Here is a 26875-nt window from a genome sequence, read left to right on the forward strand (position 1 = left end):
TGAGATTGCTTTCAAAGCGCTCTTATGATCGTGTAAAACGGCAACGAAGCCGTATTACGGAGACGAATGTCTTTGGTAGCATTATTCCGGATTTTTTAACACAGGAACGTGATTATTATCATCGTAAATCTTAGTTACATTGTTAAACGTTTTTTGAAGCTTCGCAGGAGCGTGTGAAAACTACCAGTCGAATGTCCTACGATATTCACCGAAAAGAAATTATATATATATATATATATATATATATATATATATATATATATATATATATATATATATATATATATATATATATATATATATATATATATATATATATATATATACCAGAAAAAAAGCAGTTCTGGGTCCGGGTAAATATTCACAGTGAAGTAGACGCGCGTATGAAGCGGTTTATTGACGTTTCGGCCGGGGTCCGGCCTTCATCAGAACCACGTGATTCTGATGAAGGCCGGACCCCGGCCGAAACGTCAATAAACCGCTTCATACGCGCGTCTACTTCACTGTATATATATATATATATATATATATATATATATATATATATATATATATATATATATATATATATATATATATATATATATATGTATCAGAACGTATAGGCTTGAAGCAATAAAAAGACATTCATTGGCGTTTTAGCGGTAAATGCGAGAGAAATGGGCCAACATTACGTCGCATCTCTTTGAGGTCCTGGATCCAGGATTGAAACCGCGCTCATCACATTGAAAAGTGTTGTTCAGGATAGCACTCACCCATCTACTGACACAAACACACACGCGCGCGCGTTCGCTCATCTAAGCTCTCCCATTTCCTCTCAACCTCTACCACGTGACCAGCTTCTCATACTTCCTTTTCCGGCAACGTGCTATACACTGACGCACCCGACGCGTATAACTTGAGCAAAAGGAACCTTGCGCGGCGGGTTAAAGCACGCACGTGCAGACGCAGAACGGAAATCAAGCATCGCTTCCGCCAGTGCTGTCTCCGCATGTGCTGCCGGTGATATATCGGAGCTGAGAGCCCGCGGAAGGGCAACCGCAAAACAATCCCCAGACGGGAGGGAGGCTGCCGTCCCTCAAAGGATTACCGCCTGATCCGGCTTCGCGGGGACGCCGCGCATAAATCTCTCCAGCGAGAGGAACGCCGAGGAGCACGTGGCTGTATCCAATTGCACAACGCTGGAAGCACACACGAGTGAGTGCCGGTCAATGTGCCGGAAGGAACATCGGATAGCGAAATGGGGGGGCTGTATAGTATTGCCAACTCCAGAGTCCGTTACTTGTTCTGGCAACATTGTCCAAATAAGCAAAGATGGCTACGACACCCAGATTAATGGCGGCTAGCTCTTTCGCTTGGTGCTGCGCTCACGCGTTTCTCGTTCGCGGTGTTCAATCGAGGTGCTTCGTCGAAGCCGACAGGGTCCTTGCTGCCGATTGCCTTGTTTTGGTCGCTCTCAAGGATTTCAACGACGAAACCACGGACATAACTGGGCTGTGCGTGCCAACGTCCGGCCTGCCCCACGAGCCGCATAAGACTTTTTTAAAGACAAGGCGCCTTTCAAGCCAGTCGGAAGTTACAAATGGGAGGTGCGTGTGCGTAGTAGGCCTACAAGAGATCCAAGCACTTGTTTGCGGTGTTGCCTTACTGGTACGGGTAGGATACTCGACTGTTTTCGACCTCCATAGAAAACTGCGACTCGTTTTGTACTTTGTGAAATATATCATCTCGCAATATATGGGCAGTAACGCCCGTCTTGCTTTCAGAAGCTAAATCGGATATTCTGCACTGACAGAAGGAGGCTAAAAACTGTAAAGCTGCTTGTTCAGTGTGCCTTGGGATAAGAATAAATTAGAGTTCCACTTGTGAGTCGGGGCCGCACCTTTCTTTGTATAGCATGCTGATAGCTCCGATGGCTGGCACTTGTTCGTGCCTGCAGTGCGCAGTGTTCGAGGTGCGGCCCGGCCTTGGGAACACAGCAGACGCCCGCCGCCTGCAGAAATTCTCAAATCCTGGTGAAATGCGAGAAGTGGCCACCAATCGGGCCAAGTTGAGTTGCTTCGAACAGGTTTAAAAAATTTAGTCAGGGTTTTTTTTCTTTTGGGCTAAGTCACTTGCATTAGTCTAAATGCATGACTTGAAAACGAAGTGAACCAGTTTTAATGGAATTTAGCTGCGTGCACAGTGTCGGAAAGCAAATTAGCGGCGTTGCGCACAGGTCGAACGCTCCAAAGCTGGAACGAGCGCTGTTTGCTGCTGCTTCTAAATTTCTTGTGAGCAAATAAACTGACAATTCAACGCTGTCACACACCTCGTGAATGAGGCGCCAACCCCGATCCAAATTCCAAAGCCGACTTATCAGCTTCCGAAAATAACCCCACAAAAGCACGGACAATTAATAAGGGGCCCTCTGGTGCGCCAGCGAACGACGGCTGTGGATCCAAAGACCGAGTAAGAGCCCAGAGTTGTCAAAATTCAACGAAATATATTGTTCAAATAATGCGGTTACATGAAAATATGCACACTTCGGCTAGGCACTTCACAATGCAATTCAGATGGGTATTAAAGGGCCCCTGAAACGGTTCGGACAAATTTTGCAAACGCGTAGGGTACAGCTAAGGTTAATCATTCGCACCCCAATTTGTGTGAAACGTCTCACATTAAACGAGCTACGGACGATTACAAGTTGCCCTCCTCCATAGTCACGCATTTTCTCCTCAACTCGTTCGCCGAGTGATCGGGGCTAAGCTCCGCATTCACTGGCTCTACGTCATGATGGCACGTCGTGTCGTCGACTTCCGGTTCTCTAGGAACGAGCGCGCGAAGCCTCTCCAAACTCTCCGCCAGCTGCTTGGCAGTCGACCCCAAGCGAGAGCTAGCGAAGCAGCGTGCGTTGCGAGCATTCTGTCGCAGCGCCGAACGTGTCTGGTATTCCGGTAACCACAGGCTAGCTGGGCGTTTCAACGAAACGGTGGATGCATATGTCTATAAACTCAGGCTGACGAAGGAAATTTAGAGTAGACGTACGTGAGCTGCCAATCGGTCTCCACGGTCCAGCCACCCGTTGGCGCAGAGCTTAACCAGCCAAACAAAGAGCTAATATTGCTCTAACCAAGTTTAAAACATTTTGAACATTTACAAAAACGAGTTAACGATTACACTCCTGCGAAAAATTTACACCAGCAGCAAAAAAGAATACATTTTGTTACTGCTACCGTGTGTGGTTGAGCTCTGTGCCACCAGGTGGCTGCCCGGTGCAGACCATTCACATTCGCGCTTCTGTTCATCCCGCGAAACGACACGCAAGGGGACACAGCCGGGCCCTGTGCCCCTGCGTTTACCCTAGTGTCACTAACTGATCCCGGGGCCGTGCGGATGTTGCGAGCAGAGATGGAGTCGGGAGACGCAGGCGAGCACAGCAAACAGATTTTACTAATAACACACCCAAAATAAAACACACTCAAAATGGAATTCAAAACTCAACTGACAATTCACCGATTCTCCGAACGAGGAGCATGGAGGATTAACGCTGCCGTGGTCTCCAATTCTGCGAAGGAAGTTCATGGTCGGTTAGCGCTGTCGTCCTCGCCGATTCTCTGAAGGGCGCCACCACCGCGGATCGATCGAAGCACCTGCAGCGGACTGAGATAGTTTTGCAGAGCAGTACCCCTGCAGGCCGATCGTAACATCTCTGCTAACCTAATCTTCAATTCTAAAATTTCTTTTTCTCGTTTCTCCTCTTCGCACGTTCATTCATGTTCCTTTCCTTTTTCTTGTTGAGCACACTCGAAGGATTTCATCGTCTCCTCCTTCGACAGGTTTAAATCTTTGGCTATCACCGCCAAACGTTCCCACTCCATCTCTAAACCAGCAAGATCGGTAACAGGGCCGAAATAGAATCCTGGAAATATCCTGGGACGGATCCTGTCCTGGGACGTATCCTAGTAAGGATTCTATCCTGGCAGGCTCACCAATTTGTGCCACTGACTGATGTTGGGGCCGTGCGGATGTTGGGAGGAGAGATGGGAGTCGGGAGACGCAGGCGAGCACAGCAGATTTTACTAATAACACACCCAAAATAAAACACACTTAAAATGGAATTCAAAACTCAACTGACAAAGATAAAACTCCACACTCAATTGCTTATCCTAAATAATGTCCTTATCTTCGCCTACGTGCGTCCTTAGCGCGTTTCGTGCGAAAGTCCGGCAACCCTGGCCTATGGCTGCACGCTAACAAAACAGAACGCTCTTACGAGCCTCAGTCGTGGCACGCATCTCCAAGTACGATGTGCGTCGACTCTTGCTCCCAGTCGGTGCTCCCGCCGACTCCGCAAGTTTTGCTTCCTTGGTATCGGCCGGCCAGCTCCTCCGTCTCGGATGTCGGCGTCCCGAACTATGGTGACGTGTCACACAGGCCTGCCTGGCTAGGCCTAACACCGGGCTCCGCCGCTACCTCTCCGTGTGCCGACGAGAAGCCCCGGGGACTATCGTCCGTGCTGGTCTGCCGAAGAAAGGGGATCCAATTCTTGGAGGGCCCGGCAGCACCGTGGGAGGCTGCAGCAGGTCCAGGGAGCCTCGTTCGAACGTCGTCGAGGTCGACGACTACACCCTGGGTCACCAGCGCCACGGGCCCGTCCGAACTTCCAGGACTCCCGTCGCCAGAACGAAGCTGGCGCTCCAACCTTCTTGGCCCAGAGCCACGTTGACAATAACACCTTGGCGCCGCTTCTCCTCCGATCACACCTCAGGTCACGCGCCTCGAGGGCTCCTGCCGTTCGGACCGGTCGGCACGCATCGTCCTCTTCTTTTCTTTTTTTGTGCCCCATGCCTCTTGCATATGACACCTAATACCGGCCGTGCGAGACGCTATTGTGGTAGTCTTTCGGTGTAAAGTGACGGCCGCAAACACCCAAATCCTGGCGTCGATCGGATAGCGGCAGTCCGATGCGCTGCAGACAGTCCGCTCGTCTGCTGCCTTGCTGAGGGACACGATGTCGCAATTTGACATATTGCCAGTCGCTACGTTTGCAGTCCACAACGCAACAAAGTCGAATCATAGTGCTCGCGAAAGGCTGAGACTGACTCTAACCGCGGAGCTCTATAGTCAAAATGGAGCACGTCGTAACACAAGCAGACGACGCTTCATGTGTGCCGGAAGTGCTAAAGTGTAGTTAGAAGTTGTTCTTGTGCATTCTCTTTGTTACTTTCTTTTTATAGAAACAAATTAACTAAAATTCCAACTATTACGAACATCATTTGTTCCCCATTAAGGTGGAAAAATTTTAGATGACGCGCCCTGGCAGCCAATCGGATAGTTCGCCCACATGACGTTAATTGTGTGATTTACGTCATATGGGTATACGGGCGGCTGAAAATTCCGCCGAGCGATAAGCTGCGATCAGCAGCGAGGTGCATTTTTAAAACCTTATAACAAATTATACCCTTTACTCGGAGCACTCAGATGCGGCAATTAATGATCAGAAGGACCTACTCTAACGACTCAGTACGTTTGTACAAAATCGTCAAAATCGTTTCAGGTTTAACAAAACTCTGAAAAATAATTAACCACACCCACTAAGAGTTCGACACGTACAGTATAAAATGAAGATGAGTAACAAATGTCCACTGGTATTCATCCATGCTGGTCCTGAGCCAGACGTCCCCAACGTAACTTGAGGCAAATCTCAAAAGAAGGGGCTTCTTCCGGAGATGCAGACGCCCGAGAAACTCGTCAGCTGGCCGGGGAAGCGCCTTCTGCAGACAGTCGGTCAACGCGTCGCATCTCTTCGCCGGCGCGGTCTGATCTCCGATCTCCTCCGATTCCAGCACGGCGCCCTCCGCCGGCGTCTCTCGAATTTTCCGACGGAGTCGTTATGGCATGAACAAAGCCTGGGAACCTTCTAGACACACTTCTCACGTTTTCAGCCGCGGCCATTTTATTCATCCGTCGGCGCATTTATGGGCGCACGCTCGGGCTGTCCCCCTTTCACTCCCCGCGTGTCGAGGCAATACCCTCTATGTGTTGGTCGAACTCTCTCTCTCTCTTCTATCGCCGTTGATCGCGTCGGTTGTCTTTGCTTGCTTGGGTGATACGCGGCGCGCGCTTTGATTGCGCGCACTTTTGTGACAAACGCTTTGAATTACTGACAAAACAGCACCTTCTGCTTGCACCGCTAAATTAAAGCATGCGATGAAAACGATGTGTCGCTTTGCGGCATAGCATGGGTCATGATCAACTTCAGTCCTTCCGAGGCAGTTATCATTCCTGTTACCGTGCCTGCAGACAAAACTACATTATGAAAATATTCCTGCTGCTTAAAGCATTAGTAACACTAAAAATGGAGCAGAAAGCTATAAACGAACAAAACGAAACGAAGCTTACACGTACGTCACTGTCATTTATTAAAGCTGCTGCCTAAACATAGCCCACTCCGCGATACGAAACGCCAGCAAGATATTAGAAATAAATAAAAAATGAAAGCAATGTTCCGCTCTCCGGGAAGAAAGAAGGCCCGAGTGAAGTGTTTCGAACACAACCGGTGCAGGACCAGTCGTCACCTTTACCTAATGCGAAGTTTCTTATTCGAGTCGCTCTCCGATGTGCGTCGTCTGCTCCCTTCGCGAAAAGAAGAAATCATATATTGCTGTCTTGCGCCCTCGATGACATGCATAATGGTGCACAACAAAACTATTTCGACGTCCGTTCTTGTCTCTCCCTCTCTTTTTTTTATTTTCGCACTTGTGCGCGGCGGCATCACGACGATTTGAGGGAGGCCGCTTCAACCTTTAAACTGGATCGGCTGTTTCTGGGCGCGGCCGCTAGGAGGCGAACATTTAGTTAAACTTGCCAATCGTTAACACGACGTGCCCTATGTAGGCACATGGATATGGCTAAAGATGAATGAATGAATGAATTAATTAATAAGGGTAACATTCACTGTCGCATTAATTATGGCATTGTTTCCTGGGGAAACACATATAACTGTCATATCTCGCCTATTCAGCACTTACAAAACCAAGCAATACGCATTATCACAAACAGCGGGTTTTTCACAAGTGCTACTCCACTACTTCGTGAAAATAACATCCTTGCTGTAACGAAATTGTTCAACTATCATCTAATAATTATGTTTTATAAATTACTAACTAAACAGCTCTCATACCAATTCACTGATTCCAGGCACCTTATCGATATCAATAATACCAGGTTTGAACGTAACTCCAATTTTCTACTACCTATGGTTCATTCTAACTATGGAAGAATGACATCATGCGCTGCTATAAAACTGTGGAATGGTTTACCCGTCAGCATTAAATCTTCATCGTTTCACACATTTAGTCATGCCCTTAAGCTGTTTTATAGGTGTAACTAAGTTTACGTCATTCATTACACATTTGCATTTGTATGTATTCACAGTTGTTTTTTTGCACTATAGGCTTGTATACATACAATTTGTTTTCGCTGATTTTATTTTTCTATGTTGTATTTCTGCGATTGTGTTTGTTTCTTTTACTTAGCTTGCTCTTCTTTAATACATCTCTACATTGTTATTATTAACCGAGGCTCCCGTTGCAGTCTTTTGACTTTGGGACCCTCGTCTGTATATTGTATCTTACCAATTCATTGCATTTAAACAATAATAAACTGAAACTGAAAACAGAAGCAGCAAGTAATGAGTGAGTGAGCACGTGACCTAATGAGCGGAGTGGATGAGTGAATAATCGTTTTGCACTAGATGGCTTAATGGGTGAAACGATAGGTGAGTTATCGTGGATAGGTAAGGTAACATGTCGGTGTAAGCAGCTTCGAAACGGTGCCTTTCCAGAATGTGCATAAAAAGGTCAAAAGGGTTCTGTGCTTGAGGTCTGTTGTTAGAATCCGGCAGCCGAACAAATTTATGTATGTGAACACACACACACACACACACACACACACACACACACACACACACACACACACACACACACACACACTTGGACTAACTTGGATAGCTAACTTGGACCAATATATTGAAAAAACATATGCGTTCTTCAGAACAGAAATCGCGTGGATGTTCTTAGCGTTTATGTAAGCTCACAGTACCATTTATTGCTCGTCTTTTTATCAGTAATTAACCGAGATAAATTAACCAACCTTTAAAATATAGCCTGAAACGTTCAGGCGTCAAAAGGAAAGTTGTGGAGCTCCACAAATATTGCCCGACCCAGGCACTTCCAACGAGATAGACTTAGCGGGGCCGTTTTTATTCGGGGAACACGAAAGCCCGCGGATTTTGTGTGTGTATATATATATATATATATATATATATATATATATATATATATATATATATATATATATATATATATATATATATATATATATATATTTATTTATTTATATATATATATATATATCGTAATATCAGGACCGGTGGCTCCGGGGACACGCGTCCACGGAAACAGAGCATACACATAGCCGCACACTTCTTTAGCCAGCACTAACTCCGCGACCAGCCCACGAAAGAGGCTAGAAACATACCCAACACGGAAACGTGGGTGCTATTCATCCACAGGGCTGTCTTTGAATAAGCCCGTGCAAGTAAAGCCCCTCCATCCACGCGCCACCGCCGACCAGGTGGTGGCGGTGGCGCGTGGATGGAGGGGCTTTACGTGCAACCAGCGGCAATTGCAATTGCGCCGAGCGCTGAATCGCGAGTGATGCGGTCTGCATCGGAGTGGACCGCACGGTGTCTCTCGTGTATCGCGTTCGTCCGGCGAAACGAAGCCGTCAGGGCAAGCGCAACGTGGCCGGCGCGCGCCCAAGCCGCATAAAGCGCGTCGAGGGAGCCACGTGTGCAGAGAAGGGCGTGACGGGAACTTCCACGTGGAAGCGAGGGAACGTGCTCGATGGGGAGCCCCGGAGCGCCCACGGGTCGCCCGCCTCGATATAGCGTGGACGCGTAGGCGCTTTCGTGCGCGTAGCGTCGTGGCGGCGAGCTCCGCGGGCGGCCCAGCTGTGCCCAGCGGTGGTCGGCGGCAGCGCGGTGACCCAGGCCACTCGCCACTTCGCGCGCCTTGTCGCGCGCAGCTAGGGCCGAAAGCTTACCCGTGTATGCCACCGTCGGGGCGCCCGCGCTCTGCCAGGGGAGGGCGAGCGTTCCCTCGACGGGGGCGATGGCGCCCGCACTGCGTGTACGCTCGCTCCCCGCCAGACACAAACTCGACGAAGTCTTCCGACGCACGGATAAGGCTGCGCAGGAACGTCCCACACCGTAGATCCATTCGCTCGACCCGCTTTCCAAATACTAGACGTCCTTCCGAACGGGCAAAGAAATTTGCCAAATTGGGAACGACGAAAAGAGGGCTTTTTTTCTTCTTTTTTTCCGGCACGGAACTGCGGTGTACGCACCGCGCGGATCGTTGCCTTCCGCAGGCTCACTGCGCACGCGCCTGAGATTTTGTTTGCGTTGAGTGAAACGGTGAACGTAAAACGAACGTCCCCGGCGAAGTTCACCTTCCGGAAGTAAAAGCAGCGGAGAGAGAGGAGCTTCCAGACAGGAACGGAAATCAATTTGCGCAGCAGATGCGGACGGATTCCTCCTCACTGGCCCGATGCACGCGCCCACATCTTCGCTCGCTTGTCTGCCGCACTCGTACACTTCCGGCGCGTGGTCGCCGTTAATTAACAAGGGCGCTTCGCGTGCTGCAAGCGGTGGAGTGCACACACGCGGGTAAACGAAGTCGCAGAAGACGGGGATCGAGGCTAACCGGTAAGGAATCCGGTTTGCTACCCGGTAAGCGAGGAAGGAGAGGGCAGCAGGAAATAAAAGATCAAGGGAAAGAGACCAGTATTGGTAAACGTAAACAACGAACACATGTCAAATTACGCGCGCGGACCGCAGGAAGCTATAGGCATCGCACTGCGGTGCCTATGGGCACCCTGCAATGCAGTTTGCCTGTACATGTCGCGCCACCTGGCAGCGGCGGTGAGCACCCGCGGGTAGGCCCTCACCGTCATTTCACCATTGCCCGTGGTGCGCTCAGGCCCGCCTGCACGCTTGCTTTTCCAATTTTCCAATGGATTCCCCGCGGCCTCTTCGCAGCTCCATCGGGAGAAGCATGAACAAAAACAAACGCAGATACTGCTGCGTTAAGGACTGTCACAACCGCGAAGGGGATGTCGGCATCAAATTGTAACGCTTCCCTTCAAAACCAGGGGAAGCAACCCGGCGGTTGAAGTGGATCGTCGTAGTTCGTGTCGGTCTTGCGAATTTCTGTTAAACGAACGAAGACGTAAGTGCAACAACAAGAAAAAGAAATGAAAAAGAGCCAGCAGCGGCATCTATAAAAACACGCAATAAAGCGTCAACTGCATAAAAACGCGTGAATTGATTCCGGCTGTTGTAGATCAGTTTTGATAGTTGTTTAGCTCGTCTTGCTCCAAAACAAACGCACAGTGGTTGTATAGGTGTCAAATACAGCTTCGTAAGCGCTCGGTGCTGGAGCTTTGTATGCGCTGTGCTTCTTCCTGCGCCAAGATCAAGACGCGAATGCTGGAACCGAGCTCATTCGTGCCGATGTTTACTCGCGCTTAGAACAACTGAACTAAGGTTGGAGTACACTGCAGAACACGTCGAATATTCGAAAATTAGCATTTCCCTCGCACACACAAGCGCATATTTGTTAAGTCTTCACGTTGTTTAGTCTCAGCTGATTGCTCTCTATGATGCTTCAGCGGTAATGCCTGTCTCTCACATTCGAGCCCGAACGACAACACCAGAATATGCTCGAGGCACTTTGTCAACGGAGAAAAAAGCACTTACCGGCCAATTCGCCAGAACCTCTACAATGTGAGGTGCAATGCACGCTCCAAGTAAGGAAGCGACAAATTACAGTTACATGACGTCCACGGCCGTATCTGCTCACTTAAGTGGCATAAAATAACGATTTTTTAACGCACTTTGAGATCGACGTCGTAAGCATACTTATTTTCTTCTGATAAATACTTCGCGACCTACGGAGGGTTGCTAAGTAGCTACGGTGTTGGGCTGCTGAGCGCGAGGTCGAGGGAGTAAATCGCGGCCACGGCGGCCGAATTTCGATGGGGTCGAAATACCAAAACACCCGTGTAATTAGATTTAGGTCCATGTTAAAGAACCCCAGGTGGTTCAAATTATTCCGGAGTCTCCCGCCACGGCGTGCCTCCTAATCAGATCGTGGGTTTGGCACCTAAAAAACACAATATAATTTAAGCACCTCATTGTAATGTCCGTACTGTTTACTTCTTTGACACGGTATACGTGGTTGCAGTCGTAAATTTGACGTCCTTTCTCAAGCGTCGATGGTAAAAAATGGGCCTCGACGTTTTCGATTGCCTTAAAACCGGAATTTAGAACGTTCGAAGTGCTTCAAACGAGCGCCGCTAAAGCATGCCTCCGCAGCATCGGCCGCCTCAGTGTTTCGCGCAACTGACACCGTGGCGCTGACGGCTGGGCCGATCGCCGCGCCGCCTGACCATTGCAGGGAGCCTATAGGAGATTTTATAGTGCAGATGGCTGCTGTGACCGTCTTGAGAGAGGGATGTACTTAAATAGGAGCTGGATACGTTAGCCCAGCGAAGTGGCTGACCGGCCATAAAGGAATCGAAACCTGGGCAAATTGATGTGCATTAATCTTCAGAACAAAGCGCCAGCAGACAGAAGGCGTATAATAAAATCAAGCAAACAATAAAACTGCCCATGATTGGTTTTCTACATCCCTTGTCTGCTGGCGCTTCGAAAAGCCGGAAAGGCCATGGTCTATAGATGATCAGGACTACGCTGCCCTGATGTCTTTATTAGGACAGCGGGCGTCTGTCAAGCGTCTCCAAAGCGCGATACACAGCTCTTGCCTCTCCCCACTGTGACGTGGAGAGGGGGCAAACACAGCCACATGCGCGAACGTCCCATCACGACCGCGAGTGTGTGACAGGCATACGTACGCTGTTGGCTACTTCAGTCAGAAAGAAAGCGACCTACAGTCCACGTGACACCAGGCAACGGACGGTGCAGGAGAGTTTCTTCCCATCGCAGTATTCCACGCAGAAGACGGGATATGCAATTCAGGGGTCAACAACTGTAGGCGAGTGTTTGCAATGTGAAAACAGTTTAGTTCGACGAGGCAAATGTAAGACCACGTGTCACGGATCAAAGTCTAGCCACTGGAATCCGATCTTGAGAGCAGAATCAAAATGCATCAACAGTAGTCGGCACATCGATAACGGTGTCCCGGCATCCACCGATAACGTATGTAGAGCTCGATAGTGCGCATGCCTGATCGTCGGTATCAGTTATTTATGAAATCCGCGGCCCATTGAATTTCCAATGCTTTCAAAAGCTGTCCTGTCATATTCTCAAAATATTGTTACGTAAGAAGACGCAAATGAAAAGCTATATACAAGTATATTTACAACGTAATACGCCGCACTTGGCCAAGAGGCAACAGCCCGCGCTAGCCCCCAATCGTTGTCTTCGTCTTCTTCCTGCTCAGCTCTTCGTCAGTGGGAACATACCCCGTAGCACTACCCCCGGCGGCAAAAGCGCCGTCCCGGAGCGACTACAGGCTGGACTCTGAAGCAGTGTAGTAGCTCTTGAGCCTACTGACGTGCACGACATCACTAGACGCCAGAGTAGATGACGAGGTTGAGCTCACAGGAGCAATTTCATAAGTCACAGGCGTCACCTGGCGCAGCACGCGGTAGGGTCCTGTGTATCGCGAAAGGAGCTTTTGTGAAAGTCCGACGTGACGAGAGGGCGACCACAAGAGCACGAGCGCACCAGGCGAAAACTGTACGTCACGGTGGCGGGCGTTGTACTGACGCTGCTGAGTGCGAGAGCGATGGCGTCGCGCGCATACTCGCTTGTTGAGATCGAAGTAGGAGGAAGTGCCGTGTCAAGGGGCAAGGTCGGTTCGCGACCGTAGAGCAGATAAAAGGGAGAAAATCCGGCGGTGTCGTGCCGGGAAGAATTATAAGCGAATGTGACGTAAGGAAGGGCAATGTCCCAGTCGCGGTGGTCCTTGGAAACGTACTTTGACAGCATATCGGTAAGAGTACGGTTTAACCGCTCTGTCAGGCCATTGGTTTGAGGATGGTATGAGGTAGTCAGCTTGTGTTGAGTGGAGCAGGAACGTACAATGTCGGCGATAACTTTCGAGAGGAAGTTACGACCACGGTCAGTGAGCAGCTGTCGCGGGGCGCCATGAAGTAAGATAATGTCCCGCAAGAGAAAGTCCGCGACGTCAGTGGCGCAACTGGTAGGGAGAGCCCGCGTGATAGCGTATCGGGTGGCGTAGTCAGTTGCGACGGCTACCCATTTGTTCCCAGAGGATGACGTGGGAAAGGGACCGAGGAGGTCTAATCCAACACGAAAGAACGGTTCCACAGGGACAGTGATCGGCTGGAGATGACCGGCAGGTAGCACCTGAGGTGTTTTCCGACGCTGGCAGGTATCACAGGCAGCAACATAGTGTCGGACAGAGCGAGCGAGACCAGGCCAATAGAAGCGGCGGCGGACGCGGTCGTACGTGCGGGTTACGCCAAGATGTCCTGCAGTAGGTGCGTCATGCATCTCAAAGAGCACAGTCTGTCGTAGATGTTTTGGCACGACAAGAAGAAGATCAGATTCGTTAGGGAGGAAGTTCCTTCGGTACAGAATGCCGCCCTGGAGGACATATCGGCGAACGGATGCGTCGGTAGGTGTAGAGCGCAGACGCTCGATGAGTACCCGCAGCGATAGGTCTCGGTACTGCTCATCGGCGATGTTAACGAAGGCAGACACAGAGAAAATGCCGTCGGCAGTACTACTGTCGGCGTCGTCAGGCTCGTCTGCCGGGTAGCGAGACAGGCAGTCAGCGTCCTTGTGTAGTCGGCCAGATTTGTAGGTGACAGAGAACGAATATTCTTGGAGGCGTAGGGCCCAGCGACCAAGTCTTCCTGAAGGGTCTTTCAATGAGCATAACCAACAAAGCGCGTGATGGTCTGTGATAACGGAAAAGGGTCGGCCATATAAGTATGGGCGGAACTTCGCAACCGCCCAAACTAGGGCCAGACACTCACGCTCAGTGATGGAATAGTTGCGCTCCGCGGGTGAGAGGAGCCTGCTGGCGTAAGCGATAACACGGTCGTTGCCGCGCTGGCGTTGTGCCAGTACTGTGCCAATTCCGTGACCGCTGGCATCAGTACGAACTTCGGTAGGCGCAGACGGATCGAAATGGGCCAGAACGGGAGGCGTTGTGAGAACGTCGATTAGATGCGAGAATGCAGAGGCCTCGTTAACGCCCCACTGGAAAGGGGCGTCTTTTTTCAAAAGCTCGGTTAGTGGTCGTGCTATGGCCGCGAAATTTTTCACGAAACGGCGGAAGTAGGAACAAAGGCCGATGAAGCTGCGCACATCCTTGACACACTTCGGAACAGGAAAGTGCGTAACAGCATGGATCTTGCCTGGGTCCGGTTGCACTCCGTTCGCGTCAACGAGATGCCCAAGGACGGTAATCTGGCGACGGCCGAATTGGCACTTCGATGCGTGCAGTTGCAGACCGGCGCGACGAAAAACGTCCAGGACTGCCGAGAGGCGCTCGGGGTGCGTAGCGAACGTTGGGGAGAATACTATGACGTCGTCCAAGTAGCACAGGCATGTGGACCATTTGAAACCGTGAAGAAGGGAGTCCATCATGCGCTCAAAAGTGGCAGGAGCGTTACATAGACCAAACGGCATTACTTTGAATTGATAAAGACCGTCCGGAGTTACAAAAGCAGTCTTCTCGCGGTCGAGATCGTCCACAGCAATCTGCCAGTAGCCGGAGCGGAGGTCAATAGAAGAGAAGTAACGAGCACCATGGAGGCAGTCAAGGGCGTCATCGATCCGAGTTAGGGGATACACGTCCTTTTTGGTAACCCTGTTAAGGTGCCGATAATCCACGCAAAAGCGCCATGAACCATCCTTCTTTTTTACCAGTACTACCGGTGACGCCCATGGACTACATGACGGTTCTATGATGTTATTGGCAAGCATTTTGCGCACTTCAGCGTGAATAACTTGACGCTCAACCGGTGACACTCGATACGGGCGGCGATGAATAGGAGGGGCATCGCCGGTATTAATGCGATGTTTAACAGTTGTAGTTTGGGCCAAAGGACGATCGTTAAAGTCAAAAATATCGTTGTAGGAAAGCAGAACGCGGTAGAGCTCACGAGCGTGCTCGGACGGCATGTCGGGCGCAATCATTTTCTGTAAGTCGGCGATGGTGCAAGTTGTCGACTGAGATGGTAGAGGAGGATCGGCTGAATTGCTGTCTACCTCAATAGATGCTATTGAGTGATCTTCGAATGGGCAAAGCTGGGCCAGAGACATCCCGCGTGGCAGCACTTGTGTCGTCAAGCCAAAATTGACCACTGGCAGGCAGACGCAATTAGCCGTAATAGATAAAACGGTATGAGGTACCGTGATCCCGTGTGTAAGGAGGACGTCTTGTATAGGAGCCGCGATATAGTGACCGTCCGGCACTGGTGGGGATGACACTAGGTCAACGTAAGTCAGTGCCGTAGGTGGCAAGCGAACAAAGTCGACGGAACTGAGGCGACTGGGGTGTGGTTCAGCGGGATCCAGAACATGCAGGTCAAGGCGGAGAGTACTGGCGGAACAATCAATGAGAGCAGAATGTGCGGAGAGGAAGTCTAAGCCGAGGATGATGTCGTGGGGACAGTGGGCGATGACTGTGAATAGCACGACTGTTGAACGATCGGCGAAGGAGACGCGGGCGGCACACATACCAATTACGGGGGCTGTTCCGCCATCGGCGACACGGACAACAAGCGTCGTGGCGGGCGTGATTATTTTTTTCAGGCGGGTACGAAAGTCCGCGCTCATTACCGACAAATGCGCCCCAGTGTCTATAAGAGCAGATACAGGAACACCGTCGACTTGCACGTCAAGAAGGTTCAGATGAGTGGGCAACGTCAGTGGAGGATACCCCTGCTCCACCATTGAACGGGCTCAAGGAGAGCAAATTCGAGTGCCGCTCTGATTGCACAAAGACGGAAATGTGCTATTTTGTGCAAGAAGTAAGACGGCGATCGAAAACGTAACCAAGTGAATGTACAACTGACGCATCCAGCGCACCACGCCGTGCAAACGCAGGCAACGCGCAGAGAAAGCTTCTCAATCGAGAACGTTGCGAACTTTCGCTGGGGACCGAGAGTATTTACCGGTTCAGACTGTTGTTGTCGGCGCTGTTGCTGGCTGTCGTTATTGTTTAATATCGAACGACTTTACCAGACCGTCGCTGTGCACTGAGTGCACATTACCCTGTAGACACTGGTCACGTGTTTCCCTAATGCCGCCGCCATCGTACCACCATGCAGTCAGCAGCAGATGCATCGCTTGATATACGAGGAGAGTTACGCGGAACAGTGATTTCGTAGGGTCCTAACACCGAACTGGGAACGCAATCCGAGCCAGGTACGAAGGCCCTGCTCTTATACCTACGCCCGTCAGGCATTCTTTAACCGTTCAAAGTCATTAGGGCTTGTGTCTTTATTCCTAGCTTTCTTGTTCATTTCTGTTTGTTTGTTTGTTCTCATCATGTGAATTCAGACAACCCAACTGAAGCATCAAGACCTTCGCATATAATAGGGCCGACATCTTCAGCTTTTATTAAACTAGCTCTTTCTCGCCGAGGACGCAACTGGTAACACGGAATGATTAGTTCCAGGGCTGGCTTGTCCGCGTTGCAAAGGCATTGCCCGTTTTACGCGTCTACAAAAGACGAGCTAGCTACCGTACCAACAGCGCGCGCTCTGCTGTAGTTTACAATGCCACACGGCATGGCCTTAGCACCGCGACGTGTACATAGGACGACGCAGCCGTGGCTTTTCGATGAGTTTCTTTCTTTTTGCCTTTCTTTACTGTTTAATTTTACGCTATAATGCCGCGTATTTAACTTACGTTTGCGAGCCTCACAAACACAGCCCCGCAGTGCTATACATGCACCCGGTTAGCGCCGTGAGCCCCGTTTATTCATAACCTTGCTAATTCTTTTAGGGATCTTCGTACGGTACCCTTTGTGCACAACACCCAGACATTATAGAAAGAGCCCGTTTTTAAAAGTTAACCATGACCGGGGTTAACTTAAAGCCCACGTCAGAGACGAGCCCGAGCGGCGCTTGGCTCCTGCGCGGGCTCGTTCTAAACGAACCTTTCCGTGTTGCACACAAGTTCGGCAGGCTAAATTTTACCCGCGGTTCGCGATAAGGGCAACGACCGAGAAATAATAGGAAGAATACAGAAAGCGGCGAGCGACACACTCTGCGCGCATAACGACGCAGTGCGTTTTCATTTACGATGATTTATGGCGCTTCCGCGCAAACCACGACAGCACACTTTGCGACGCCCACGTTAACGCGCTGGAGAGAGCCGCAGACCGAAAGACGACGAGGACGAAACCAAAAATACGACGAACACAGAATGATGGACGATGCAAACGGGCAGGTAGCCCTTTCGCCCACAAGTAAGAGAGGACGGCGCCCGAGAATCGATTCCTTCAGTCGAGAACCCCCCTACGTCCGCAGCACTGGGTGCGCAAAAACAGGATGTCCTCCGGTATGTGATTTGCTACAGGCGCCGCGACAAACGTAGCGCGCACGCAATTCGTGCACCTGCGTAGTGAGCCGGCAACGGCGGACGGAAGGCAAGAACCCGCTTTCCATCCGTATACGCATACCGTCCGGCGCCACGCTGCGGGTGATTTATGCAGCGTGCGTGTGCGGTGAGCAAATTCTATAAAGCAAACGGAAGAGAGCCAAGGTGAAGAAGAGGACGATTTGGTGACAGAGAAGACAAGAGAACTTGCTCTCTTCGTGAAGAGTACATGGGCGAAGTGACCCAAGGTCGTCGACCCGCGGAGCGAGAAACGACGCGGAGAACTCCGTAACGCACCCGTGCATACGACCATGTGTTTGATATTGCTCTGCGCACAGGATGCAAACACACGTGTTCCCATGCACAGTATACACATAGCGCGTGCCTTGGCAGAGAACGAGTTGCGTAGACAGGCAAACACTTCTCGCCTCACAGTGTAGTTGAGGTCGCTTACGTTAACCGCACCCTCGAACCCGCGGTTCCGGAAAGAAAAGCGACCATCAGGCCCGGAGCACTGAAATCACACTTTCAGCTGTCAATTCATTTTTCTTTTTTTTTTCTTTCCGGACGCTCTAAATCTTACATGAAACATAAGAAAAAAGAAATGCTGACCCTACGCACGTGTAGAATCTATGTGAAGCGAAGCTTTGCTAAACCGGTTAATTAACTGCTCTACAATTAATGGCGATGCGTACAATTGTGTTTACTTTCATCCTAGGCAACGTCTAATATCAAGGAACGTTTCTATTTATCCACCACAAAGTTCAAACGTTTATCATCACGCAATCGTTCATGTTTATGCGCTACATCGCCCACAAGCTATGTCGAAATGCAAACTCCAAATCAGGCGGATGCAGAGTGCGAGACGACAGCGATGTCACGAGAACGAATGCGATGTGCGACGCTTGTCGAGGGAAGAATAACGATGACGAAAGGCACGGCGATGGGCCTATATATCGGAGGCACCCTGTTACCCCGGCATTAGAAGGTCTTAGTGACCGCACTTGAACGTGCAACATGAGGCTGAGTTTTCTCCGCAATTAGTTCGAGGAACGCCAGGAAGCTTGATCTCAATTATGGGCAACCACTGCGAAGACAAAGCGAGAGAGAACAACTTTGTTTTAAACTATCAAGTATTTCAGAGCGAGAGCTCTTCTTTAAACATGCTTAATTTTCTTTTTTTCCCCGTTGTAGTTGTTGTGGCACGCCATAGTGTAGAACTAGGGATTAATTATGACCACTTAGGGTTTTTTTACCGTGTACCTATATCTAAGTACACGCGAGCGTTTTTGCATTTCGCCCCCGTCTAAATGCTCGCGGCCGTCGCGGCTGCAGGATCGAAGCCGCGACTTCGAGCTCAGTATAGCCAACGCCATAGGCACTTAGCTGAAGCGCCGGGTGTCATTCTACACGACGTCTGTTTTTTTCTCTTGATCGCCGCATTCCTGACTTTGAAAAAGAAGTGCTTCGTGCAGCTTGTTCAGCCTGACTGAGTCCTGGATCACCTTCCTATTTTTCCCATTTCTCCGTCTCATAAATTTCAATTCGTATACCAACCATATCCGATGCTTCAGCGGCATTTCGTACATCGACGTGTACTTGGCAGAGCACGTAGGAATGTTTAATGTTCCCACAAACGCCGGTTCATCGAACTACCGGCTTGACTGCGAGCGCACCTTGTCCGCCCTACGTCGAAGTCAACTTACTTCATGCAAAGCCAGGAACGTCCGAACAACAACCTGCTAACTCTTCCTGTTTTCCAACTGCCCCTCTATTCAGCCGTGAGCATATGCTAACTGCTCAAACAACGCCGACGTTGCCACAACACTATCGTGTGTCACACACTCGGCATAGCCCCTCCTTTTCATTTTTAATCTTGTCTTTTCAGACTTCAATATCTTCTCGAGCCTACACGCTCAAAGTGTCTCACTTACTTTCTTTGACGTTCCCTACTTACGAGAGCACCAGTCCTCTCAACGCTGTCAAAAGACTGTCAAGTGGCATTTCTGTGGCGCTTTCTCCATAGGCGTCCATGCCCCACTTCTGCGCTGCAATTTCACGTCGCTCGATCGTGTCGGGTAACTCCACAATTCAGTCGCGATTCATCTGGACCTGCACAAGTGAACTGCAGACTGTGTGTGCTATTTATGGAATTCTGAGGAGCGGGGCAAACGCATATATGAAGGCTTTCAGCGGCGATGTAAATATGACTATGGCGCCAGAGTCAAGAAACGAAAAAGAATATATAGCGACGAGCGAGAAAGTGCGCGGAAAGGGGCTGCATATGCAAAATGCCTGAGTGCGCACCTCGTTTCTTATACCTCTCTCGGCATGAGGCAAACGGCAAGCATGTCAAGTTCCCTGGCCCGCTTTCTCTATCCGCCCTCTTTTCGTAGACGCCTCGCGATCAATCAAATCTGCAGATAAGCGCGGAGCCTTAATTCTTAGCCGCTCCCGGCTCCTCTGCACGTTCGCGCACGCGCAGTTGCTGCTTGTCTTTCCTCTCTCGTCGGCGCGCTCTGCACACTCGCGCACGCGAATAGCGTAGCTGATGAGGCACAGCTCGAATGTGAGAGCAGCGTTCGCTGTAGGTCCAGTACGCGGTGGACTTTCGTTCGCGTCTAACCAATTTATTTTTACAGTAGAGATTTCGTTTCGCCGCATAGTGAGCTAGACGCCCCTACGAGTAAATGTTTCTGTCTCAATCAGTCTTCACTGCAGAACAGACGATGTGCGATACACGCAGTTTTGTATATAGTAGCCTCTATACGATACAGATACATATACAGAGCGTTTCATGCAACTTGAACCAAGCATTTAAAAAATGGCGGTTAACCGCAGATGGGTGAAACCAACGACATAAGCTTCGCCGTGACGTGGTGTTCCTCAAAATAATTTTTTATGTTCCGCTTGAACTGATATCAATTATACGAAATCTTTAATATTCACTTTAGGGCAAAGTGCGTTTTGTTATATTGTAGAGAAATTTCAGAAATGACTATTTTTTTTTTTGCCATCGCATTGCAGCGCTCTCAACCGTGCTTCGAGGAGCGTGACGAAGCGAACGGCCGCGTCTCCACACTTCACGGTGCGTCCACGTCGGCACGCGGAAAAGGCGGGTCGCCGTCTTTAATAAGCGAACGGTCCGCGCGCGCGGTTGTTCCACAGTTCGCGAGAGCCATGTTGGCCACCGACCTTCAGTGCCGTATACATAGTTCGCGGCAACGATTGACTCGCTGCTGTTCCTACGCCAACTGTTGGTAAGCGCAGGCATTGATCGATCGATGGCGTTTCCAATCTGCAAGCAACAGACCCGTGACAGGAGGAACGTAGTAATGGAGTTCTGCGGCCAACCGACTTGGATCAACTCGGCTGCTTCACTGTGCGCCAATATCTTTAGATGGACGTTATTCCAATCCACCGCTATATAAAAATTAGCCGGTCGCCCCATCGGCAGGGAATCGAACCCGAAACCTCGTGCTCATTGGCGGAATGCGGACGCTGAACCACAGTGGCGCGTGCACATGAACGTCCTTGTTGTTTCGAAACCAGGGGCCGAATTGGCAGGCGTTAGCATGATCTACTGCTTCTCAACGAACACCACCCGTTTTGTTCTTACGAAACAACACTGATGGCTTGCTCCTTGCTATAGAAGGGAGAACGGCGGTGGCCGAACTCGAGAATAGAAAGATGGACACACCACGAAAGGAGATGAGCACGACTGTGGTGGAAACGCAGCCACGAACGCGAGCGGAGCAACGGTCCGTTTCGCTACGTGGCGCGTGACGTCTGAAAGGCGACGCCGGTTAAAGGCGCACTGCGAGGCCCATCGGAACCGTGAGACGCATTCCATTAGACACTGCGAGGTAAGTCAAGCCGCAGGAACACGCGAACCTGACACCGCAACCAACGACGGGGAGGAGCGCAGCGGCACGCGCCGAGGCACACCCCAGCGTCGTGCACGGCGATGCGACTCGCGGGGGAGAGCCACAGCCGATCCGGCCCTCCTTCCGCGGGCTGCCCGCGACACACGCCAAGGGACATCGCGCCAGCATTCACGTGGCCACTCTCGATGGCGGCACGAGGCCAATGCTTGCGCGAGCCACGTTGGCCCGCCAGGCAAGAACACAATGCGGACGCTTGTGGCGGTCGATACGACAGAACTCCCACGGCGAATTACAGTCTGACTGACGCGGTGGAACGACGATAGTCATTCGTCGTCAGGCGTCGTCGCCGTGCCAGTCTTGTCGTCGTCAGGCATGGCGACGAATTAAGGGAGACACGGTAATGACGACGACGGAATGACGATCCGCACGTTCCGAGCGCCACAAGCTTACGTCGAGCGAGGCGTTTCCCAGTGAACGTATGGCCAACTTGGTCGTGTGCTCTAGGCCTCCAAACGGTCACGAAACAGCAACAGCGTTCTTTGTAGACCCCAAACCAACCTTCGCTTATACCGATTCCCACAGCGCCTGGGGCTTGCACATTCTCTCGCAAAATATGACGCAAAATTCATAAAAACGTACAACGCGCGTGAATTCGTAATCTAAAAGAAAAAATCGGAATAGTTTAGAGGTATACAAGAAAAGCATGTACACAATCACGTGCAGTGTCCTCGCTCTCTCCAAGCCATGCGATAGACTCTCTGGTGCAAACTACCCTCCACCTATTACTAAAGCGAACGCATTATATGCCCCATTACGCGAAAATCTGCCGGCGTGACCAAAGGTTGGTACCAAAAATGGCCGACGGTGCAAAGAGTAAAAACACACGTGACAGCGCAGCCAATATGGAGGACGTGGTGCCACGTCATGAGTGTATAAAATACGTGTATAAAATAAAAAATTAATGAGTCATTCCACACAGTGAAGGTGGATGACCAGCGAAGCTGTTTAGTGCACCACACAGAGGTGGCACCGAATTACTAACATAGGTAGAACACATTTATTGTCCTGATCTGTGGTCATCGTGACAATATAGGTACGCACACACATTTGCGTATAACATCTGTTATTAAATGTGTCCGTCACGTAAGACAATGAATTGCTCATACCCCTTAAGCAATGGCTCATACCCTCGAAACGCGGCCTCCCCATTACGACGGTCGCTATCGAATCATCATCATCGTCATCATAATCATCATCATCGGTATCATCATATTCTCATATTCATCATCATCCTAATTTACGTCCACTGCAGGACAAAGGTCTCTCCCTGCGATCTCCAATTACCTCTCTCCTGCGCCAACCGATTCTAACTCACGCCTGCGAATTTTACAGCTAAGCTGCTATTTTTCCCAGCATCGTCTCCGTGTGTTGACACAAAACTATCAGCATCACAAATGGCTCCAGCGTCGTCGTCTTCTCCCACAGCTGGCTCGTCGGCGACCGTCGGCGCTACCACGCTGCCACGCTCGTGCCAGTGCTCACGGGTTCATCATCACCATTAATGAAGCAGTTAATTAATTAATTACATAATTAGGAAACACAAAGACGCAACCAAATTTGCAGTGAAGCTAAGAGCTAGTTGCCCCAGGATCGTGTCCGTATGTAGACGCAAACGTCGACACGTGTAGACACAAACGCGGGCCGATCCCGAAGATAGTGCAATACCGGGCCAAATAACCTCAGGTGCTCTCCTGAGGCCTCCGTTTGCCGGTTACATGTGCCCTCCTGGAGCAGTGCTTGTAAAAAATGATATCTATCGACACGACGAAAAAAGCAACCCGCGATTTAGACGACACCAGTCAGAACCATGCCCCTTCAGACACAGCAATCACCAAATGTGGCGTCCGTGCCCACTGCCTCATCGCGCGGGCAGCCTGTGGCGGAGCGTAAATAAACTCGACCGCATGCACTACGCAGTGCCGGCATGTCCAGAGGACAAACGCACACAACACGCGCTAAGGAACCGCCTCCGTGGTGCCTAGGCAGAGTCACATATTCAAGGAGAAAAGGCCCCCAGATTTTCTCTCTCGCCCCCGATCTTACTCGCGCCTGCGCAGAAACGTAGAGCGCCGCGAGAAACGCCCCGCCCCGCTGTACCTAGTAGCAATTGTAAAGAAGCGGCCGGGCTGACCCGCGACATTCAGAGCATTCAAAGATCCCTGGCTATATACTTCTCGCTCTTCTCAGCAACTGCACCTTATGTAACCGTAATTAATGTTTACCGGGAAACGCTTGCGGAGAACGCTATGCAAGAAGGCGAGCTTTCTGGTGGAAAAGCGACCTCTTGCGTGGGCCGATCACAGAGGTAGTGCACAGCGGCGCCAAATATTTACAACATTTTCAGGTCTCAGTTATTGTTTCTCACTTTTAATATTTCAGACTCAGAAGATTTAACCTAAGAGACAAGCGCTGGCGGTGTTTTGTTTCAATACATATGTTTGTGGGATGTCATTCTCAAAATTCCGAGGAATAACTTTGTCGAGAATGTAAGACAAGGCATGAACAACGCTAGTGATAGAATGGTGGGACAGTATAACCCGCATATACAGCACGTCATGAATCTATCTATCTATCTATCTATCTATCTATCTATCTATCTATCTATCTATCTATCTATCTATCTATCTATCTATCTATCTATCTATTGTGGGGTTCTCAACCGTGCTCTTGGGACAAAGGAGCGACAACACAGAAAGGCAAACAATCACAAGGGAATTTATTGCACCGTTCATAGACTAACGCCTGCTCGCCGAGTTGCTATCCATAAAACATGCCGATGGGCGCGCGTCAAATCGCAGAAGTGCGACTCACCACGACCGGATAACGAGCGAATATGTTCGCCCCATGCTGGACAGCAACGCCTGGTCGTTCGCGCGTACGGTCACGCGAACGGTGGCGCGTTCGAACGACCTTGTTCATCCATTCCGGGGTAGGCCTCACGAGACGGTCTCGCAGAAGCATGGATCAGCGCACGCGCAGAACGTCCGCCCCGCTCGCCGAACCCGAGCCGAAGAGGAAGAGCCTTCTCCTTCTCACGCCCAAGTAACCCCGCTGTTAGGTGGCGTTAGCAGAGCCACACTCACGCCATCTCTCGCAATGCGCTCCAACCACACCGACTGCTGCGGGCAACAGGCCACGCGGTGAAGCCGGATTACAGGAGACGGGAGCTATGCGGGAAAACAACATATCAACATATCAGGGGACGCGTGAGAGTCACGCATCCTCTCTCTCTCTCTCTCTCTCTCTCTATATATATATATATATATATATATATATATATATATATATATATATATATATATATGTATATATATATATACGGGCATTTTCGCTCACGGGCACGCCGGTGCCGGGCTCGGACGACGGATTTTCTACGACACGGGGGTCTTAACGCTGTCGCGTTGAAAGCCAAGTTCAAAACCTGGCCGATTATACAAATCCAAGGCCCACGTCATATATATATATATATATATAGCCTACGAGCTGCGGCGCGCAACGATGAAGGAATCCGATGCCGACCGCTCACCTCGAGCACGCCAGCCGGTTTCGCCGTCTTCGCCCGACGGACGTGGTGTGCGCGGCGCTGATTAGCGAAGCCACGAGGGCAGCTTCCGTGTCGGCGTGCGGGGCTCGCGCGGCCGCTTGAGCGAAGCGAGTCACGCCACGCGCCAGAAAGCGTGCAGTGTCTATGTCGGCGCGTGCAGTATGTGGCCACGTAGCACACACGTCGTCTGCTGCTTCCGGCGAAAGCAGACGACGATGCTATGACAGCGTCATAACACGAGTCATTAACATGAGACGTATTTCGTCCCATTTCTAAGTCGTTGTTGATTTTGTACGCGTTTATCCCATACAATGATAAGTGCCAGGTTAAATAATAATCATACTAAAAGCGCTCCTAAAAGCTTGGGTCTAAGAGTACTCGTGCTTTATTTTGTCAAATCTCTTACCAGCACAGTTTGCCTTGATAGCGCTTGCTGCGCCAGCAAGCTTCGTTTGCGCGTTGTACGACGCTACGCCACCCTCCTCTTTATCTACAGTGGCGCTCTAGTTGACATATTCGACAGGTTGTTTAAGAAGCTTCGGTAGTGTTTGTGCGAGGCCGCTTTAAAGTTGTATGAAGAAAAGAAAAGAAAAAGAAACGCACGTATTAACGGCAACGTGGCTTCGTTGTCGTCATTTGAGCATGCAACACTGAAACGCCTAGTTGCTGTCTTACACGGCATTTCTGGAGCGCCCTGAAGCGCCATTCAAATGCGCCATAACAGCAACGCCGCATTCACGTGGCAACGTGTTGTGAAGCTGCCAGCTTGTGTACAATAGCGACGGAAACGCTTCGCTTCTTTCTTTTACGCAGCAGTGATCGCGGCGAGCAGGAAGCTTCGGCAGAGCTGCACGCATTTGCAAAGACTATCTGGCAGCCGAGCCGTAACCGCAGACGAAGGCTTCCGGCAGGTCCGTGGACAAACCGAGACGGCGGATGGCGCCAGGGCGGCATGGCATCGCTTGCACGCATCGTACGCATTGCATAGAGCAGCAGCAGCAGTGAAGCAGACAGAGAGAAACATCCTCTGCGCGACGCGTAGTCGTTCCCCTAAGTATGCTTACGATTGTCAACCACCCTTCTAAACGGATGTAATGTGTATATATTGCTAATGAAAGGCCCACTTCTACAGGTACGAGCATTTTCATTTTGCTACATCATCACACAGCTGTCACTAATAAAAGCAGCAAATCGTCGCATCCCATGCTGTGAGCATCCAAATTCCCGCGTCTATAGTGTGCAATAATGACCGATTATCCACTCCGTCCGACGTAAGAGGCGAGCTATACATCACCGACGACGTACTGGAGAGCTCCGGATTATTAATCACAGCTCCCATGTAGTACAAAGGATCACGGACGCTCCCGCTCGCCTGCGTGACTTTGGTAATCTGCTCTACGGTCGCAGTTGAATGGCGCAAGTGAAAGCTCGAATTCAGTGCGACGTGAAGGAAATCGAAAGCGAAGAAAACAAAATAAAGGAAAATCTTGCAGCGACCGCATTACGCGGTCTCCGTCAAAACTGCCCATCAATGTTGACCAGTGCAGCTGGGTCAGCGCCGCAGCATCGTGTTCGGCGAGCTCTTGGTCCACGCACGCAGGGTGATCGCTTCCGTGGACACCGCCACACGATGCGCATCAAACGAACGACAGCGGCGCGTGTCTGGTGGCGAGCGTCGATGCACGCTCGACGGGTACGTGATCCAGTCCTGGCAAGTTAGGCAGC

General features: G+C 50.4%; 2 protein-coding genes across 4 annotated transcripts in view; both read right to left on the bottom strand.

Moving 5' to 3' along the window:
• The window catches only part of LOC139054494 (uncharacterized), an 85828-nt gene extending 66140 nt beyond the window's left edge, over nucleotides 1–19688 (bottom strand). Inside the window, exon 1 of the mRNA XM_070531530.1 lies at nucleotides 19617–19688. The gene's annotated coding sequence lies outside the window, so the exon portion shown is untranslated. The remainder of the gene's footprint in view (nucleotides 1–19616) is intronic.
• LOC135907064 (diacylglycerol kinase delta) overlaps nucleotides 1–26875 on the bottom strand; it is a 472455-nt gene that overhangs the window by 358999 nt on the left and 86581 nt on the right. The window lies entirely within an intron of this gene.

The sequence above is a fragment of the Dermacentor albipictus genome, chromosome 1 (genome assembly GCF_038994185.2).
Source record: "Dermacentor albipictus isolate Rhodes 1998 colony chromosome 1, USDA_Dalb.pri_finalv2, whole genome shotgun sequence".
Classification (NCBI taxonomy): Eukaryota; Metazoa; Arthropoda; class Arachnida; order Ixodida; family Ixodidae; genus Dermacentor; species Dermacentor albipictus.